This window comes from Mus musculus, chromosome X, assembly GCF_000001635.26.
Source record: "Mus musculus strain C57BL/6J chromosome X, GRCm38.p6 C57BL/6J".
NCBI classification, from domain to species: Eukaryota; Metazoa; Chordata; class Mammalia; order Rodentia; family Muridae; genus Mus; species Mus musculus.
In genome coordinates this window covers 42,377,847-42,397,180 of record NC_000086.7, presented here as the reverse complement: position 1 = coordinate 42,397,180, position 19,334 = coordinate 42,377,847, and the positions used below count along the sequence as shown (strand labels likewise).

Below are 19,334 nucleotides of genomic sequence, written 5' to 3'. Positions count from 1 at the left end.
TAAAATCAGCTCATATATCATGGATAGTCTTCACATAAAATTTCATTAAATGCTATACTCCTTAGTAAACTTTCTGTCTTCTGAATTATACCTAAATTTTTCATATCCAAGCTGATCAAAAGAAATAGAACTTCACAAAAGCCTATTGGAAGGTCAGTGCCTGGTGATGGGGATGTCACACGGTGAATCTTAACATTTGTAGGACCATGATTTCAACCCCCAACACCACAGGAGAAAATAACAGAACCTATTCAACGCAGAGTGACTTTTCACTGTATTTCAAAGACCAAATAATATACAAGTTTTCTGTTTATCTCTTTAAAGATTTCTTCATACAACAGAGGATTCCAAGTTACAGAAACACATGTTTTATATTGCAAAATTACATAAACCAAAAATGAACATGAGGACAAAAACATAAAACAGGATCATGGAGAGGATTAGGAATTTGAAACCGTGGATCACTACATAGTTAATAAAGTAAGAACTGAAAATTTGGCTCTGAACATCCTGGCAGCCAAACAACATGATCGTGTTTCCACGTTGTCAGTTGTTACATTTATACTGTCCATGAGGAATAAGCAAACCACTCACTCAGAATGAGCAAAGATTTTCCTGGCGCTTAAATATGAAATATGTCATGTGAAAATGTCACATAGAGGACACAGTATAATGAAGTGAATGGAGTCTTCAACAATATCTTTACAATGCACTGAACTTGCTCTTCAGGATTCTACAAAATGTATGTTAAAAAATATCCTTGAATCGGTTAGATTATGATTTAGGCAATTTATGACCTTATTTGTATCCATTCCACCATCTACCTACCAGCACCAATATTCTTTGACTCTGTGACTTCATAAATTAAATTTCATTTTGTACTAGCTTTACTGATTCCTTCAAAAGTTTTAAATGTACTTATATAAGTACACATGCATGCATGCATGCTAGCTATATTCTCAATGACAGAGAACATTGACTTTCTCTTCCACATCTTCAGATATTGCCAACTTCAAACATAAATTTAATAACAGGCAGCTTGAAACCTGGTATAATTATTTAATGAATTTTTTTAAAGATGTCCTCAGAGACCTCCCATCACCCTCTTCTCAAAAACAAAGTACCACAATCAATAATGACTTCTTGACAGATACAAATACCTGAAGTTGTTCTACTTCTAGGCAAAAGGGTAAAAAGTAGAAATACAAAAAATGTTAGTTGACTACCTACTATGTACCAGATACTTTTATATGGATTATCCCATTTACTCTTCAGATCATTTCTAAGTATAATAGCTCCTGATAAGAAACAGGCTTATGGTTTGTACAGTAAACCTAGCTAAGTTGCAGCTGTAATCACAATTCCTCTCACTTTTCTGGATGCTTCAAGATAAACACAGGTGATAAGAAATACTTTGAACTTAGAATAAATGATAGATATGAAACAACATATTATTTAAATATAGAAAATGGGTGGGGAGCACCAGCTGTTGTTGAATCTCATAGATGTCGTCCCTTCTTTTCTGGTTCAGTTGTGGTATACGGCCCAGCCCTACTAAGCCTCCTCCTTCAGCTTCTCTGTATTCTGAGAGAACATGCACAGGTTAAAAGTTCTTCAGCGCCCCTGAGATGTCTTTTTTCAGCTTCTGTAGCTCAGGGACCAGGAATGTGTTTAGCTCCATAATGAAATGCAACAGACTGCTCTACAGGACACTCCTACCTTTGAAGTTGGAAGCTTGGAGACTCTAAGGTATTTTGGTAGGGATTTCAGTCCTCAAGGGTTCTTAGGCAGGTACTCATAAGGTCTGGTGTGACCTTGCTGTCCTCTAGCTTGCATCCTTCTTTCCTATTTACTATTCTGATTGCAAGCCTAGTCCCAGATATAGAACACCAGTTTTTATGTTAACTGTTTAACCAACCCCCACCACTGGGTAAGGTTGGGTCCCTAAAGCAAGTCCATTGCATCATAGCACTCCTAAGGGTTTTTCTTCTGAGACTGAACATTGAATGATACAAGACTTGATGGAATAGGATCGTTGTGGAAGGTCACAAGACTACAAGACATTTGTACCCAGTGCTACCAAGCCTGTACCTTGCTTTATTTTCTGTCATAGAATTTATCACCATTTAACACACAAATCCAATATACTGAGCTATTATATTTTGTTCAGTGGCTGAATACCTGACTAAAATGTAAGTCCCACGAGGCACAAGCCTGTTCTGTACACTGATCCCCCGTGCCTAGAAAAACATTTCACTCCTAACAGATGTTCAGTATTTGTTACCGAATTAACAGAAATAAATCACAGAGTTAATAAGGACAGCACTTGGAAGTAAAAACACTAAAAGAATCAAAACTTAATCACGAACAATTACAAGGAATGTTTTCATGTCGATCTTAAAATATAAAGCTAGCAGAAAGCTTGGGATAGTTCAAAATTGTCAATAACTTTGTTCATTGAAATGAAAAGCCCAGAAAAGGGCGATGCTAGAGGGATGAGGCAGGAGTGGGTAGATGGGTGGGGAAGCACCCTTTTAGAGGCAAAGGGGAGGGGAATCAGGAGGGGAGGTTCATGCAAGGAAGACCAAGAAGGGGAATAACATTTAAAATGTAAACAAAATGATTAATAAAAAATAAAACAGAAATAAAAACCCAATAACAATAATACAAGAATGTGTCTGTCTCTAACCTGTTACCTCTGACAACTCAATTGTAGAATACTGCTATTTTGTGAACTATCTTAACTTACAGGTTAGACACTGATAACTTCTGGCCTTTATCTCCTTAGGACACAACACCAAGGAAACAGGGAGCAGCTCAGATGAATAGATCCCAGACTGTCAGAGCCAGAAGTGTGTTAAAGATAACCTGTCATACTATAGGTGATGACATTGAAGCTTAGAGAAAAGTGAGTTGCCTAAGGTCACACGGCTAGATATGGGTTTCCTGCTACCTAGAAACCAATCTCCACTCTACTATGACCCTGAGCAAATTACTTAACCTCTCTAAGCAGTAAGAGGAGCAAAGCAGTATCTGCTGCAGAGCTGATGTGAAAGTTAAAGGAAAACAATGCATAAGAAACACTCAGACCCATGCCTGGTACAAGAGAGCATCAAGAAACAATGGTTATCTGTCACTGCCAGACATGTTCACGGGTACACACCATAAACCATCAATACAACATCTTCTTCTTCTTCCTTCACAGGCATCTAACTCACACCATCTAAATCAGCACTTATACTTACTTTAAATACAGTTTACGGTGACAGTCTCTGAAACCTCTCCAAGAATCAAAGAAACCTCAATAAAAATGCAAAAGTCAAAAACAGGGATGCTTACATGCTGAATAAACAGATTCCTTGCTGGATTTCTTTAGCTAGCATATTCCTCTGGCACATTTAAAATTGGATTTGTTTACCAGGAGTGCATTTTCCTCTCTACCATTTCAGGAAGAGACGCAGTGGCAGCGGTCCAAGCACACCTGCATTCATTGCAAGCCATCTGGAAAGTTTCTGACATCCTCATTTCCCCCAGTGTATGTCTGTTTTCTGGTTCCCATGCTGTTATCTGCCCTCTGAAAGCTGAGAAAAAGGAAAGGAAGTTGCCATAAAGGAGAGTCTTCTCTGAAATGACTTGAGTAGAACTCCTACCAAACATGGCATTTTGCTAGAACTTTCTGAAGCGGGCAAAGGAATTGAGAAATGACTGTCCATAAGCTTTGCAGTTGTGCCCTGTCAGCTGCTTCTTCAATCTCATTCTTCGGATGACTGACTGCATCTTCCAGCACCTCTTCAATCTAAGCCTGTCACAGTTAACTAGAACATGTTTACTACCATGCTGAACAGTTTCCACTATCGGTGAATGATCCATCCAGAAAGGCACGATAGGAGTGTGTACAATCATATGCTGCACCAAGAAAACTGAACTCAAGTTTCCAACTACAGTCATGCATTGCTCAATGACTCTGAGTGGCTGGGAAATAGCTCAATGGATGAGAGGGCTGGTTCTGCAAGCATGAGGACCTGAGTTAGACTATCTAGCATTCATTGTGTGTACCTGTAACCTCAGTATTCAGGAGCAGAGACAAATGTGAAATCACTGGCCAGACAGACAGACAGCCTAGTCAAAACAGTAAGTTTCAAGTTCAATGAGAGACCCTGTCTCAAAGGTATGGAATGTGATAAAGATACTTGCCATATAGCTCTGACCTCTGCATGTACATGTATGTGTAAATGTACCCCATACTACACACACACTCACACATTCACACACCAGTAAGAAATATGCTCACAATAAAAAAAAAAAAGAAAAAGATACAGTCTGAGAAATACATCATTGGACCTCCTTGCTATACAATCATGTACCACCAAAGGAAGTCAGGACTGGAACTCAAGCATGTCAGGAAGCAGAAGCTGATGCAGAGGCCATGGAGGGGTGTTCCTTACTGGCTTGCTTGAGTTCCAGTCCCGATTTCCTTTGGTGATAAACAGCAACGTGGAAGTGTAAGCTGAATAAACTCTTTCCTCCCCAATTTGCTTCTTGGTCATGAAGTTTGTACAGGAATAGAAACCCTGACTAAAACAAATTGGTACCAGCATAGTGGGGTATTCCTGTGACAACCTGACCATGTTTTGGGGAGGACCATGGAAGGACTTTGGAACTTTGGGCCAGAAGATCCATTCGGTGTTAAGAGCTCTGTGGAAGTTGTGTAGGAGCTTGGAAGATAATGTTGAGAACAGTGCAGAAGATGGAGGCCTGGCTTGTGAAATTTCAGAGCAAAGATTAAAGACTCTTATCAGGGCCATTGCTATTTTGATTGTGAAGATTCTGTGGTTTTGGTTAGCTGGGGCTGAAGAATCAGCTGTGATTAACAAGATACCAGAACTACTAAAGCAAAACCTTTGCATTACTGGGACTATTGATGCTGGTTAGCTGGAGCTAAGAAATTAGCAGTGACTAAGAAGAGACCAGCATCATTGAGATCTTCTGGGAAGTGTTTTCTGAGAGCACAGAGGCTGTGTTCCAGAGATAGCCAAGGTTGTACCTTGTGCTGTGGCTGGACTTGGTAATGTGTAAAGAGTCACCCAGGTGGTATTAGTTTTGAAGGCACGAAGGGGTCATGAAGAGCAGCTGAGGCTCCGCACTATGAGAGGCCATGGAAGGACATTGGTGAAGGTGCAGCCTCAGTTGCAATTGATGGCCCAGGACTGAAGAGGTCATGAAAAAGAATTGAGGCTTGGCACCATGAAGAGAGCCTATGAGAGGCTATTGGTGAAGCCTAGTTACAGCAGAAGACATCAGTGTTTTGGAGATGCCAGTACCATGATATGGCTGCCAAGAACAGCAGCAGCAGTGGAATACAGGCAGCTGGAGCCTAGAAGAAAAGGTGTGTACTACAAAGGGCAGAGCTGGCGAAGTGACCCAAGCCCTTGGAGGAATCCAGAAGATCGTGAGTGGATCCCAGACATCGGATAGTTGGAATTTGATTTTGCTTTTGATTGTGACTGTGCCCTGATATTTTCCCCTCTTGAAGGAAGAAAAAGTATTTTAATGGAGCCCACAGTTAAGAGACTTTGAATTTTTAAAAGACCTTGAATTTTAAAAGATATTGGATTTTATTTTTTATTTTTATTTTTTATTTTATTTATTTATTTATTTATTTATTTATTTATTTTGGTTTTTCAAGACAGGGTTTCTCTGTGTAGCCCTGGCTGTCCTGGAACTCACTCTGTAGACCAGGCTGGCCTTGAACTCAGAAATCCACCTGCCTCTGCCTCCTGAGTGCTGGGATTAAAGGCATGCGCCATCATGCCCAGCTGATATTGGATATTTTAAAGGGATTGAACTTTTAATATGCAAGACTGTGGGACTTCTAAAGTTATTTAGATCTTGGGGATGAATAAGAAAGTAAGGGTTGAGGCTTAACAGTGATGTGCTTGTGTGTCAAGTACTGGCTGGTTTTGTGTCAACTTGACACAGCTGGAGTTATCACAGAGAAAGGAGTTTCAGTTGAGGAAAGGCCTCCATGAGATCCAGCTGTAAGGCATTTTCTCAATTAGTGATCAAGGATGGGAAGGCCCATTGTGGGTGGTGCCATCCCTGGGCTGGTGGTCCTAGGTTCTATAAGAAAGCAAGCTGAGCAAGCCAGGGAAAGCAAGCCAGTAAGGAACATCCCTCCATGGCCTCTGCATCAAGTCCTGCTTCCTTACCTGCTTGATTTCCAGTCCTGGCTTCCTTTGGTGATGAAGAGCAATGTGGAAGTGTAAGCTAAATAAACCCTTTCCTCTCCAACTTGTTTCTTGGTCATGATGTTTGTGCAGGAATAGAAACCGTGACTAATACATATATGTATATGTGAATATAAGTATGTATTCATTCCTGGGGCCTTTGTTAAGCAAAACCTAAAATTCTGAGCAGCACTGCTATAGACTAGAGGTAAGAAAGAAGGGAAAAGAAGAGACTCGATTCCAATTTCTGGCCCATTCTCAGATCTCACAGGTACTAACATGATCTTCTACATACTTTCAATAGGGAAGACCATGGGAATCACTGTGTTTCCAATGATATCTCTTGAAACGTGATATTTATTGCATGGAAAACTTCTAAGAGGTCCGAGGGCAGGTAATACAATCATCCTACAATGTTCTACCTATGGCCAACCTCATAAGCAGAGTTTAAATAGTTCTTCTCTGTGTGTAATAAACTTGTTGAATATGCATTTGTGTGTTCTAGTGTGTGCACGGAAATATGGACATGCTTGTATGTGCCTGTACATGTGGAGGCCAGAGACTGAGATAGAGTGTCCAATTGCGCCCAGAACGCACTAATTCAGCTACACTGCCTGGCTAGTGGGCTCTGAAGATGCACCTTACTCAGCCACTTCCATCTCCTAACGCCTAACCTTGTATCCCCACGGCAGTGTTAGAGTTACAGATGAGTACCACCACACATCTATCTTTTACATGGCACTAGGAATCTAAACTCAAGTCCTCATGCTTGCACTATACATATTTTGTTGTCTGAATCATCTATCCAGCCCCCAGATATTTCTATTCACATAGCCAAAACCCCCAAAACCTATGAAGTATATGCTTTTGATCATAAAGTAAGATGTAACAATTTGGAGTCTTGAAGGATTGGGTTTACCACGGACAGCCTAGGTAACTATCACTAAAAATATAAATCTCCTTGAATTTTCATGTTATCATCTGTAGCAAGATCACCATGGTACAATTTCATTGGATTATTGTATTAAATGACACAAAAAAATGGACTCTAATGTCTGGTACTTACTTCATGATACTTCAACATAGCTAGTGATAGTATGTCTGTCCCAATGTATTTTTATTCTCTTTCTAGAGTCATTCAGAGGTTCTCATTAGGATGCACAGGTAGTAACATGGAACCAGAAAAAGACTATTCCAGACATGATGAACCAGCTGAATCATATGACATGTGTCAGCTACTCATATCTCAAGCACAGGATACTACTTCCTTTTTTTCTAAATTATATCATGAATGTCAAAAGGTGCTTTCATTTCCTGACCTGTTAACTTGCATGATAAATATTTTAAAATAGGCTTCTACTTGTTTAAAATAGGCTTCTACTTGTTTAAAATAAAATGTCTTAACTCTTTTTTTTGTTGTTTGTTTTTTTTTCCTTTTCCATTTTTTATTAGGTATTTAGCTCATTTACATTTCCAATGCTATCCCAAAAGTCCCCCATACCCACCCACCCCCACTCCCCTACCCACCCACTCCCCCTTTTTGGCCCTGGCGTTCCCCTGTACTGGGGCATATAAAGGTTGCGTGTCCAATGGGCCTCTCTTTCCAGTGATGGCCGACTAGGCCATCTTTTGATACATATGCAGAGAGTCAAGAGCTCCGGGGTACTGGTTAGTTCATAATGTTGTTCCACCTATAGGGTTGCAGATCCCTTTAGCTCCTTGGGTACTTTCTCTAGCTCCTCCATTGGGAGCCCTGTGATCCATCCATTAGCTGACTGTGAGCATCCACTTCTGTGTTTGCTAGGCCCCAGCATAGTCTCACAAGAGACAGCTACATCTGGGTCCTTTCGATAAAATCTTGCTAGTGTGCTCACCCTTGTACAAACAGGGTATACAAATCTAGGGTAACTTGTAGTCTGCCTATACTTTTTTTTTCTTTTTTGAAACAGGACTTCTTTGTGTACCCTTGGCTGTCCTGGAACTTGCTCTGTACACCATGCTGACCTCAGAGATCCTCCTGCCTCTGCAATACTGGGATTAAAGTTGTGCACCACCACTGCCTGGCCTGCCTATACTCTTAAGGAAAGATTATGGGGCTAAATATCTAAAGAGCTGTATTCTATTCACTGTTTATTTCCAACATGCCTTTTATTATTAAATATCTACTATAAAACTAACAACGCTGCTACTAGAAATGCCATCCTTGAGAACTGGGCAGTAGAAAATAACGGAGCCACCTGTTCTTTCTTAAAAGGCAACTGTTGAGTCTGTGTTTGAAAATCTTCCAGAATCAACTCTTAAAACACTTTTCAGGACCAGTGTTGTTAAGAAGGGCTTGTGGGTTTTGTTTGTTGTTGTTTTGTTTTATTAGAGACAGGGTAACATAGTCCAGGCTGCTATCCAACTTAAGGCAATCCTCCTACCTGGGCCTCCTGAATGTTAAGATTATAAGTATGGTCCACATTGCCCAGCTTGAAAAACTCTGAAATTTAAAACATAAAATACCCAACAAGAACAGGGGAAGATAAATAAATTGACTCATGGTAGGAGATCACAGTGATGGTTTCCGTTACTCGTGTGCTACACGCTGCCTATTAGAGAGCTTTTCTATTAAAGCCCTCTTTCACATGTGTGGCTTCTTTCCCAACTTCTTTCTTCCAAGGCTTTTCAGTTTGCCTACAATTCCATTTATTTCCCCTTGTCTCAGATTATTATAGGTAGTACCTGTGCCCTTCTACCCTTTTATATCATAAAGTTGGGTGGATAGAGAGGTGGGAAGGATCTGGGAGTAGTTGTGGGGAGGGGAAAGAATATTATCAAAATGCAACTTTACGATCTATCCCCACTCTATCTCTCAAAACAAAACAAGAGTCAAAATAGAAACAAACAAAAACAGTAATAGAGAAAATATCAAAACAAAATAATAAGCAAACAAAAAATATAAAGGCCATTTTGTTCTGGCTAACTACTCCTTGGCATGGGCCTGCCCTGGAGTATGGTTTATACACTCAGTAGCAGTCCATTGAAGAAAAACTAGTTTTTCCTCTTCTAGTAGGTATCAATTGCAAATAGCTTTTTGGTTAGGCATGATACTTTGTATCTACTTTCCCTTATCTATGCTGAGAATTTATCTTTTTTGAACTTAAGCAGTACGTTCTGGAATGGTCTTTCTGAGTTCATATGTGAACTGGCCCTTTTATTTATGGAAGATGCTACCTCTGTCTCTTATAATCTTTCTACCTCTTTGTCCACATAGATCCCTGGGCTTCGATGGGATAGTTTTGGTAAAAATATTTGGAACACCAGAGCTGAGTGCTCCAAAGTCTCTTGGTCTCTGCACATTGTCTAGTTGTGAATCTCTCTGTTAATCACCATCTCCTGCAAGTAGAAGCTTCTTTCATGACGGTTGAGTGATACACTGATCTATGGGTATATCACTATGTCATAAGCCATTTTATTGCTATGTTTGTAGTTGTAGTAGTAAGAGAGGAGGAGGAAGAAAAGGGGGTAGAAGTAGAGGAGGTAAAGGAAGTGGAAGAAGGGAAGAAGATTTTCCCCTAGGACCCTGACCTATCTAGTCTTAGGGTCTTTATAAGGTATGGACTCCATCTCATGTAGTAGGCCTTAAATCCATTCAAAAAGTGGTCGTTACCCCCATATCTGCACCCCTGTTGTACCAGTGTATCTTGTAGACAGTTGTCTGGTGGAGGTCACAAGTTTTGTAACTGGGTGAAAATGATGATTCTTCTCTGGTAGCATGCAAAGTACCCTCAAGTACTACGAATATTGCTCAGTTGGGAGTGAAGCTTCTGGTCACTCAGCAGCTCAATTTCCATGTTTGCTAATATAAGTAAGTGGTGTCATCAATAATAGAGCCTTAGCTTGAGGTTGTGGAAGGTAACCAATAGTTTTGGTAATAGCTTGTGATGTTTAGGGGTTTTATGGCTCCCTTTTATCCAATGACTCAACAAGATGTAATGGATTCTTGGTACTGGAGGTTTTGTTTGGTGGCATAAAATGGTTGTTGATTTGTTTCTTGAGAGAAAATAACAAGGCAGATCAAGATCCATCCTCCACCCACAGACTGTCAATAGTCATGTGAACTACAGATTGTGCTTTGGCACAGATTGTGTGAGGCAATAAGAACCTTATCCTTAAGGAGTTGGATCACAACCTGTCCAATTACTTTCTTCATGGAACAGAGCATGTAGTCCCAGTTACATCAGAGGCTAATACAGGGAGATTTTCTTGGGCCTACGAGTTCAAGGCCAACATAAGCAGTATAGGCAAGTTTGATCTAAGAACAAAAAGCTTCTGAGGATATCAGGGAATGAGGAAGGCACACGCATTCACTATGAGGGATATGCACATAAGAGAAGCTCAAGAAAGGCTACAAGTGTAGCTCAGGGCTGTAGAGCACTTGCCCAGCATGTATGCAACTATGAATTCCATAACCAACACTGCAAATAAGGAAATAGGAAAAGAAAAAGGCCTGCATGTACAAGAATAGACCTTTCCACAGTTAGGCATAGGTGGAAAAAGGACACCTAGGCCATGTCCCTGACTGTTGAAATATTTACTATTGCTAGATATGGGGAGAGGGAAAGTTATTGTCTTCACTTATATGCCCACTGGTGACAACACCAGACTCCATTGGGTAGTGTCAATCCAGTGGTAACAGAGATATCCTTAGTTAAATGAAATATATCATAAAAAAAGTTCTGAGCCTGAGAGAAAAGACTGATGGGGAGATAGAAAGGCTGATTGGTATGGGTAGGAGATATGGCAAACAATAAATCAGTGATTCTCAACCTGTGTGTCATGAACCCTTTAGGATTGAACAAGCCTTTAACAGAGGTCACCTAAGACCATCAGAAAATACTGATATTTACATTATAATTCATTGCCATAGCAAAATTACACTTATGAAGTAGCAGTAAAAATAATTTTATGATCCATGGTCACCACAATATGAGGTATATTAAAGGGTGGCAGCATTAGGAAAAGTGAGGACCAATGCAATAGATGAAAAGAGAGAGAGAGAAGAAAAGGGGGCTCTAAAAGACTTTAAGTCTAACATCTGTCCCTTTGCAAATAGAAAGCAAAAGCTAAGCCTAAGTTGTAAACAATGCAGGTAAGTACTGAAGAAGCACGCCGGCACAAAAGCACCCCACAAATCCTAAAAACATCTGGCTTATTCCCTTCCCTTTTTATTTAGTTCTTTTTTTCTTCTTCCATGTATCTTTGGTTGGTTCTGGGCATTTAAGGTTATTTTAAAAATACCAGCTGACTATAAATATGCTAAAATACAAACTTTAGGGACCCATGTGACTAAGAATAGAAACTTAACCAAAGTTTGTACTTTAAAAATAGTATAAAAATGCCACCAAACTAATAGCAGCAGCCACAATAATGGAGAAAATAAGACCAAATTCTGGTTAAGGTGCATATTCCAGTTTCCAAAACTACCATGCTAATATTCAAAACAACCAGCTTTTTTAATGCAAGAATGTGAAGATTCAACCATGGGTGTCTCATCTACAGAAAAAAAAATTCAGTTCCTTGAGATGCCCTGCCATCTGAATTACCACATAAAGACTTTATCTGAGCTATTAAATATTCAAAACCAGGCCTGGGGATTGCTTGGTGGTTGAATACTTACTACTTTCTAGAGAACACAATTTCAATTCCTTGAGCCCATGTTAGTCAGCGTGCAACTGCCTGTAACATCAGCTTTGGGGCACATGATTCACTCCTCGGCCCTACACACATGGCATCCATACATACACATAAACATGGGAGAAGCAAAGTTTCAAGGACATCCACATAAAACCAGATACACCGAAACTCGTAGAAGAGAAAGTGGGGAAGAGCCTCAAACACATGGGCACAGGGGAAATCTTCCTGAACAGAACACGAATAGCCTATGCTCTAAGATCAAGAATTGACAACGGGACCTAATAAAGTTGCAAAGCTTCTGTAATGCAAAGGGCACTGTCAATAGGACAAAAAGGCAATCAACAGATTGGGGAAAGATCTTTACCAACCCTACATCTAATAGAGGGTTAATATCCAATATATACAAAGAACTCAAAAAGTTAGAAGCCAGAAAACCAAATAACCCTATTTTAAAAATGGGGTACAGAGTTAAACAAAGAATTCTCACCCGAGGAATACCGAATGGCTGAGAAGCACCTGAAACAATGTTCAACATCCTTAATCATCAGGGAAATGCAAATCAAAACAACCTTGAGATTCCACCTCACACCAGTCAGAATGGCTAAGATCAAAAATTCAGGAAACAGCAGATGCTGGCAAGGATGTGGAGAAAGAGGAACACTCCTCCATTGCTGGTGGGATTGCAGGATTGTACAACTGGAAGTCAGTCTGGAGGTTCCTCAGAAAAATGGACATAATAGTACTGGAATATCCAGCAATACCTCTCCTGGGCATATACCCAGAAGAAGTTCCAACCGGTAAGAAGGACACATGCTCTACTATGTTCATCGCAGCCTTATTTATAATAGCCAGAAGCTGGAAAGAACCCAGATGTCCCTCAACAGAAGAATGGATACAGAAAATGGGGTACATTTACACAATGGAGTACTACTCACCTATTAAAAACAATGAATTTATGAAATTCTTAGGCAAATGGATGAAACTAGAAAATATCATCCTGAGTGAGGTAACCCAATCACAAACGAACACACATGATAGGCACTCACTGATAAGTGGATATTAGCCTAGAAGCTCGGAATACCCAAGATACAATTCTCAAACCACATGAAACTCAAGAAGAAAGAAGACCAAAGTATGGATACTTTTCTCCTTCATAGAAGGGGGAACAAAATCCCCTTGGAAGGAGACAAAGTGTGGAGCAGAGATGAAGGAATGGCCATCTGGAGACTGCCCCACCTGGGGATCCATCCCATAAACAGCCACCAAACTCATACACTATTGCAGATGCCAACAAGAGCTTGCGGACAGGAGCCTGATATAGCTGTCTCTTCTGAGTCTATGCCAGTGCCTGGCAAATACAGAAGTGGATGCTCACAGCCTACCATTGAACTAAGCACAGAATCTCCAATGAAGGAGACCCAAGGATCTGAAGGGGTTTGCAGCCCATAGGAGGAACAACAATATGAACTAACCAGTACCCCCAGAGCTCCCTGGGACTAAACCACCAACCAAAGAGTACACATGGTGGGACTCATGGCTCCGGCCGCATATGTAGCAGAGGATGGCCTAGTCGCTCATCACTGGGAGGAGAGGCCCTTGGTCCTGTGAAGACTCTATGCCCCAGTGTAGGGGAATGCCAGGGCCAGGAAGTGGGAGTGTGTGGGTTGGAGAGCAGGGGAAGGCGGGAGGAAATAGGAGATTTTCAGAGGGGAAACTAGGAAAAGGGATAACATTTGCAATGTAAATAAATAGCTAATAAATAAATAAATAATAAAAATATATTCAAATATCTAAAGGAAACATGGGCAAAACCTAAAAGAAATCAAAAAGCAATGTCTTAACAACTACCGAGTATCAGTAAAAGATAAGAATAATTTAAAATATATCAAAATGAAAAATCAAATGTACTAAATGAGTTCAGCAGTTGACTGAGCAAGCAAACTAAAGAGTCAGCAAGTTTACAGCTAGGTCACTTGAGATTGTTCAGAGGAGTCAAAAGAAATAAGAATCAAGAAAAATGGAGAAGCTGAGGCCTATTAAACACTCAAGATGTTAACTATATACATGTGTGTGCATAAGAAATTCCCAGGAGGAGAATTGTAGAGAAAGTACCTTAGGAGCTGAAGGGATCTGCAATCCTATAGGTGGAACAACAATACGAACTAACCAATACCCCCCCCCCACCCTGAGCTCTAGCTGCATATGAATCAGAAGATGGCCTAGTCGGCCATCAGTGGAAAGAGAGGCCCATTGGTCATGCAAACTTTATATGCCTCAGTACAGGGGAACGCCAGGGCCAAGAAGTGGGAGTGGGAGGGTGGGGGAGTGGGTGGGGGAGCGTGTGGGGGACTTTTGGGATAGCATTGGAAATGTAAATGAAATAAATACCCAATAAAAAATAAAATAAAATAAAATCTTTAAAAAAAAAAAGAAATTCCCAGGAGGAGAGGTGAGACAGGGAAAAATGAAATGTTAGAGGGAAAAGTGACAAAAACTTTACGAAATGGTTGCAAAACATAGAACAACATAGCCAAGATGTATCACAAAATCCAGGCCTAATAAACCCAGGGAAGACACAAAATTAGGCAAATTGTCAAGACTAGAACAAAAAGAAAATCTCAAGTGAAACAAGAAATCACAACAGGAGAAATCTTTAATGTATTAACCTGCAATTTATTCACAGTATCCTGGGGCAATATTTAAGTTTTTTTTAATATGACATTAAATGCCATGTTTACATATTTGAAAAGGAAACTACATAAGACAAAAATTCTACATCCAGAAAACTCTATATTGTAAAAGATGATGGAACAGTTAAGACCCAGATAGAAGCAACTAGCAGCCATCTAAATGGACTTAAGACCTGCTCAATAGGAGGAAATTCATGCCACATACTGCAAACCTAGGGGCCTGCCTTTGGCTGGTGAGTGAGCCCTGAACCCTCAAGGAGAACCTAGTACTGCCACTTGCCTGAACTAGTAAATTTTTAGCTCCCTATAAGATAAGTATATCTTATAAGTATATCTAATATACTCACATAAGTATATGCCTATCTTATGCATACAGATAAGTATAGGTCTCACTCATCCTCCACATCAAAGATGCTTTCTTTTGCAGCCTATGGAAAACAGAAATTTTCAAGCAGTCAAAATGCAGAGAATAACTGACCATGAAGTGCCCAACCTCCAATGGGTACATCTTCAGCAAAACCCCTATACCTAAGACTCAGGAAACATCACAGAATAAGGGGTGGAAGAATAATCATAAGAGCCAGATGATCAGGACATCTGCTGTGATATAGTAGTTTCTATATATGACAAGGAAGCTACACCCATACAGCTTCAATAATATTGTCATCTCAACAGCAACTGGACAATGACAGCATCAGTTAGCATGCCAGTGTGGATGGGGGAAAATCTCACAAAGCCCCACCCTTATGAAGAGCTATAGGCAATGGATGGATACTGAGAAGAAAAGCCAGTTTTTTCCATAGACAAGCCCCTTGATTATTTAATTTCAAATGCTCAGCTTTAAACAAATACATATATAAGCAAAACTAAATGGACTCAGCATGTTGTATACCTCACAATAATTAAAGAAGAGGTCGTGAAATTTTGAGGGCGTGGAAATAGACATGGAAGGAATTAGGGGAGAGAGAGGGAGGATAGAAATTATGTAAAGACAGTATTCATGTATGAAATTCTAAAACAAAATTTAAAAGTAGGGCTGGAGAGACAGCTCAGTAATTAGGAGTACTTCTAGGTTGTTTTCAGCATCCACATGATGACCATCTGAAACTCCAGAGCCAAAGGATCTGATACCCTCTTCTGGTCTCCACAGGCACTGCATTCACACTGTGCACAGACATGAATGCAGGCACAACACTCATATACATGAAATTTAAAAATAACTGTTTTTCATTTTTAAATTAAAAATATACTCCTTGATAAACATGAAATGAAACATTATCAATAGAAGATATGCCATATAGTATGCTAGAAAGAATCATGTGGTATACAATGATAGCGCACTAGACATCAACCCAAATACCAAATAAAAACAATTAAAAATGGTAGCAAATGTATTTAGAAAGATCAATATAAAAACTGTTAAAAATAAATTCTTTCTTTTTTCATCTTTTTTCTTTCAAATGATTTAAAAGACAATTTTTTTTTTAAAAATAATGACATGGACTTGAGAGGCTCAGCAGTTATAAGCACTTACTGTTCTTGGAAGGGACGGCATTCAGTTCCCAGCACTCACATGGTAGTTCACAACCATACCTAATTCCAGCTCCAGGGGATCTGTCTTCTGGCCTCCATGGGCTCCTGTATGTATATGAAACACAGAAAATAACTTCATGCAGGCACACACACATATATGTATGTAAAAATAAAATTTAAAATATAGCGAAGAAATAATAATGAACACATAAAATTATAGTTGATGAAAGTAAGTCAAAAAGTGAACTGGAGCTTTTTGGAAGAGGGACAGCAGAGGGGTAAGATGTATCTGCTAGAGTTTCCTGGTGTCATGGTGGATCCACAAGGATTAGCCACCGGAGGAATCAGATTTTAATAAGGCTTACAAGATTAGGTTTGAAGTTTTGCGTCCAGAGATTGAGTAACCATTGTTTCTGGGGCGGGGGGGGGGGGGGGGGTGGTGGTGAACTGGAACTGAAACCACACAGTTTTGAAACTAAATATTAATTCAAATTTGAATGGAACAACCCTAGAGTAACCATCAAAGAAAGAAAATAAAAATAGAATAAAGGAGAGGAAAATCAAAATTATACACTAAAAAAAAAGTCAAAAAAGAGAGCTAGGTTATTGTGATTACTGCATGGGGGTGGTGACTACCTCTAACTCCAGCCCCAGAAAATGAAAGCTAAGCCTTCAGAGAGATCTGGATGATGAGACTATTCTTCTTGGCACCCCACCCTCCGTGTTCAGTTGAAAGATATTACCTCAAAGACTTGTGCAAGAACAATTGGGGAATTTTGAGCTTCCACACTCATGTGTATGTGTGTGCATGAACACCTACACACAAACACAATCAATCGGGTGCCAATATCATACACACGGTTTTAAGATGTCACAGAAGGCAATAATGGAGGGCAAACAAAGTGCAAGTAAATAACACAAGACAAACAAATCAATTAAAAAGGGTCAGGAGCATCTCAGAGGATGCTCCAAATAATACAAACTATTGCCATTGCTCTTGGTTGGCCTCCAGAACTTACTGGCAAGAACTTAGAGCTAAAGACACCACATATTTGTCCATGGGACAATCAAGCTGGTAATAATCTAGAAGCTTCTTCCCTTCTAACTAGCTTTTATCAAAAGATGCTATACAGGCTGTCAGTGGTAAAAAGTATCAACTGTCCTATCCCACTGTGAACTCTCTAAGCTATAATGATGACCAGCCAAGAAAGATATACCCATTGGTGTAATAATGGCAATGAATGTTATACAGGTTACCAACGGCTTTCAAATTGGATTTAAGGCCTATTCTACAGGAGTAAAGTCACGAGTGATATTGTAAACCTGACCTAGATGCCATAAATAGCTTGGTCCTAGGGAAGAACCTACTACTGTTTTGTTGTTAAAAATGAATATAGGTTCAAGCTAAGTTCTAAATATTTATCCTTACGCCCATAGATAAGAGTACCTCTCATCCTTCACCAGAGAAGCTTCTTTTTGCTATTAACACAGTGACTTAAACCTAATCAAAGCCAACAAATAAGTCAAGCAGATCACACACATTCCCAAAAGCTAATGGAACATCTCAGGAGGGGCAACAGAATAACAGTAAGAGCCAGAAGGTGTAGAGTACTGCCGTCAAATGATGTCTTCTGGGTGAGACTGACTATTGCACTCATGAACTCACAGCAGCTGTGATTGTCTCAACAGGATCCGCACAAGATCAAGCCAATCAGTATTCCAACACTGGTAACAAAGGTACTTATGAGATCCCATCCATAACTGGAGAGCTAATGTTATTTGACGGTTTCTGGAAAAGGGAGAGTCCCTTTCTTCGGAGGTGTAGCTCAATGGTAGGTTACTCAAACTTCAGTGGATTTCCCTAGCTTATGCAAAAGATGAGCATGACTAATTGGCCTCAGTGGATTAAAAGGACATGAACTTAGGACAGGGTGGAGAGGGACCAGGGAGGAGGAAATGGCAGGAGTGATGAGTATGTATGATTTAAATACATTGCATCCATGTATGAAACTACCAAAGAATTTTTAAACTACTAAATCTCAAAATTAAATCTCTATCTGATTTTTGTAAATGACAAAAAGAAAACTAAATAGACGTTTCTGAAAGAAAATACACAAATATTTACTAATCATATAAGAAAATGATTAAGACCACATCATGAGAGAAATGCAAATTAAAATCATAGAATTCAAATCAGGAACAATAAATAGGGGCTGGAAAGTTGGCTTAGCCATTAAGAGCTCCTGTTGCTCTTATAGATGGCCCAAGTCTGATTTGAGTGATGGCTCACCACTATGTGTATCTCCAGTCCTAGAGCAGCCAGTGTCCTCTTCTAACCTCCATCGGCACCAGGCACACATGTAATACACAAAAATACATGCAGGCAACAAGGTTATAAAACAATGTGGATGGACGGTTTGTTACTGCCATAACTACAAAAGGCCAATCTCACAGAAGTTTGAGAGTATAAGAGTGACTACAAGAGGTCAGATAGGTAGTTAACCAATGAAGACAGCATTATAAGTGAGGTAGGAGGAAGAATATCTGGTATGCTATTGTGTTGCTATTGATAACAATAATGTACCACAAATTTCAACATGCAAGGAAATGTTAAAACTTATACCATAAAAAATAATAAATATTTAAGGCAATACATATGTTTATCTTAATTAAAGCATAACAAAGTTAAAACATATATTAAATTATCATGTTGCCTCATTATATATTTTAATGTTTTGTGTATTATTTTAAAATAAGAGGAAATATTGGGGGCTATATGTACAGCTTGATTCAGAGTCCACACACAGCATGAGTGAAACCCAGTGTGTAATTTCCAGTACTGCAAAGAAAATTTAAAGTAAAATAAGTGAACTTGCCATTAATAAAGGATTTTCACTTTCCTAAAAGTATATACATAGATGATAAACTTCTCTCTCTGCACTATGAGGTAGGCAAGGAGGAGGAGAAGAAGGAGGAGGAGGAGGAGGGGGAGAGGGAGGGGGAGGAGGAGGAGGAAGAGGAAAGAAAGAAAGAAAGAAAGAAAGAAAGAAAGAAAGAAAGAAAGAGAGAAAGAGAGAGAGAGAGAGAGAGAGAGAGAAAGGAAGGAAGGAAGGAAGGAGAGAGAGAGAGAGAGAGAGAGAGAAAGGAAGGAAGGAAGGAAGGAAGGAAGGAAGGAAGGAGAAAGAAGAAAGAAAGAAAGAAAGAA

General features: G+C 39.6%; 1 long non-coding RNA gene across 5 annotated transcripts in view; it reads right to left on the bottom strand.

Annotated features, from left to right (window-relative positions):
- Window positions 1-19,132, bottom strand: part of B230118I11Rik — a 28,581-nt gene extending 9,449 nt beyond the window's left edge. For 3 of the 5 annotated variants that reach the window (XR_882296.2, XR_003953075.1, XR_882297.2), the window contains exons 1-2: window positions 18,420-19,132; window positions 16,131-16,234 (exon numbers count right to left, since the gene is read on the bottom strand). This is a non-coding gene — a long non-coding RNA (RIKEN cDNA B230118I11 gene). Of the gene's footprint in view, window positions 1-3,339; window positions 3,582-16,130; window positions 16,235-18,419 lie in introns of all 5 variants that reach the window. The other 2 variants (XR_001782864.2, XR_003953076.1) reach the window with 1 other exon arrangement.
- Between the last annotated feature and the right edge of the window lie 202 nt (window positions 19,133-19,334).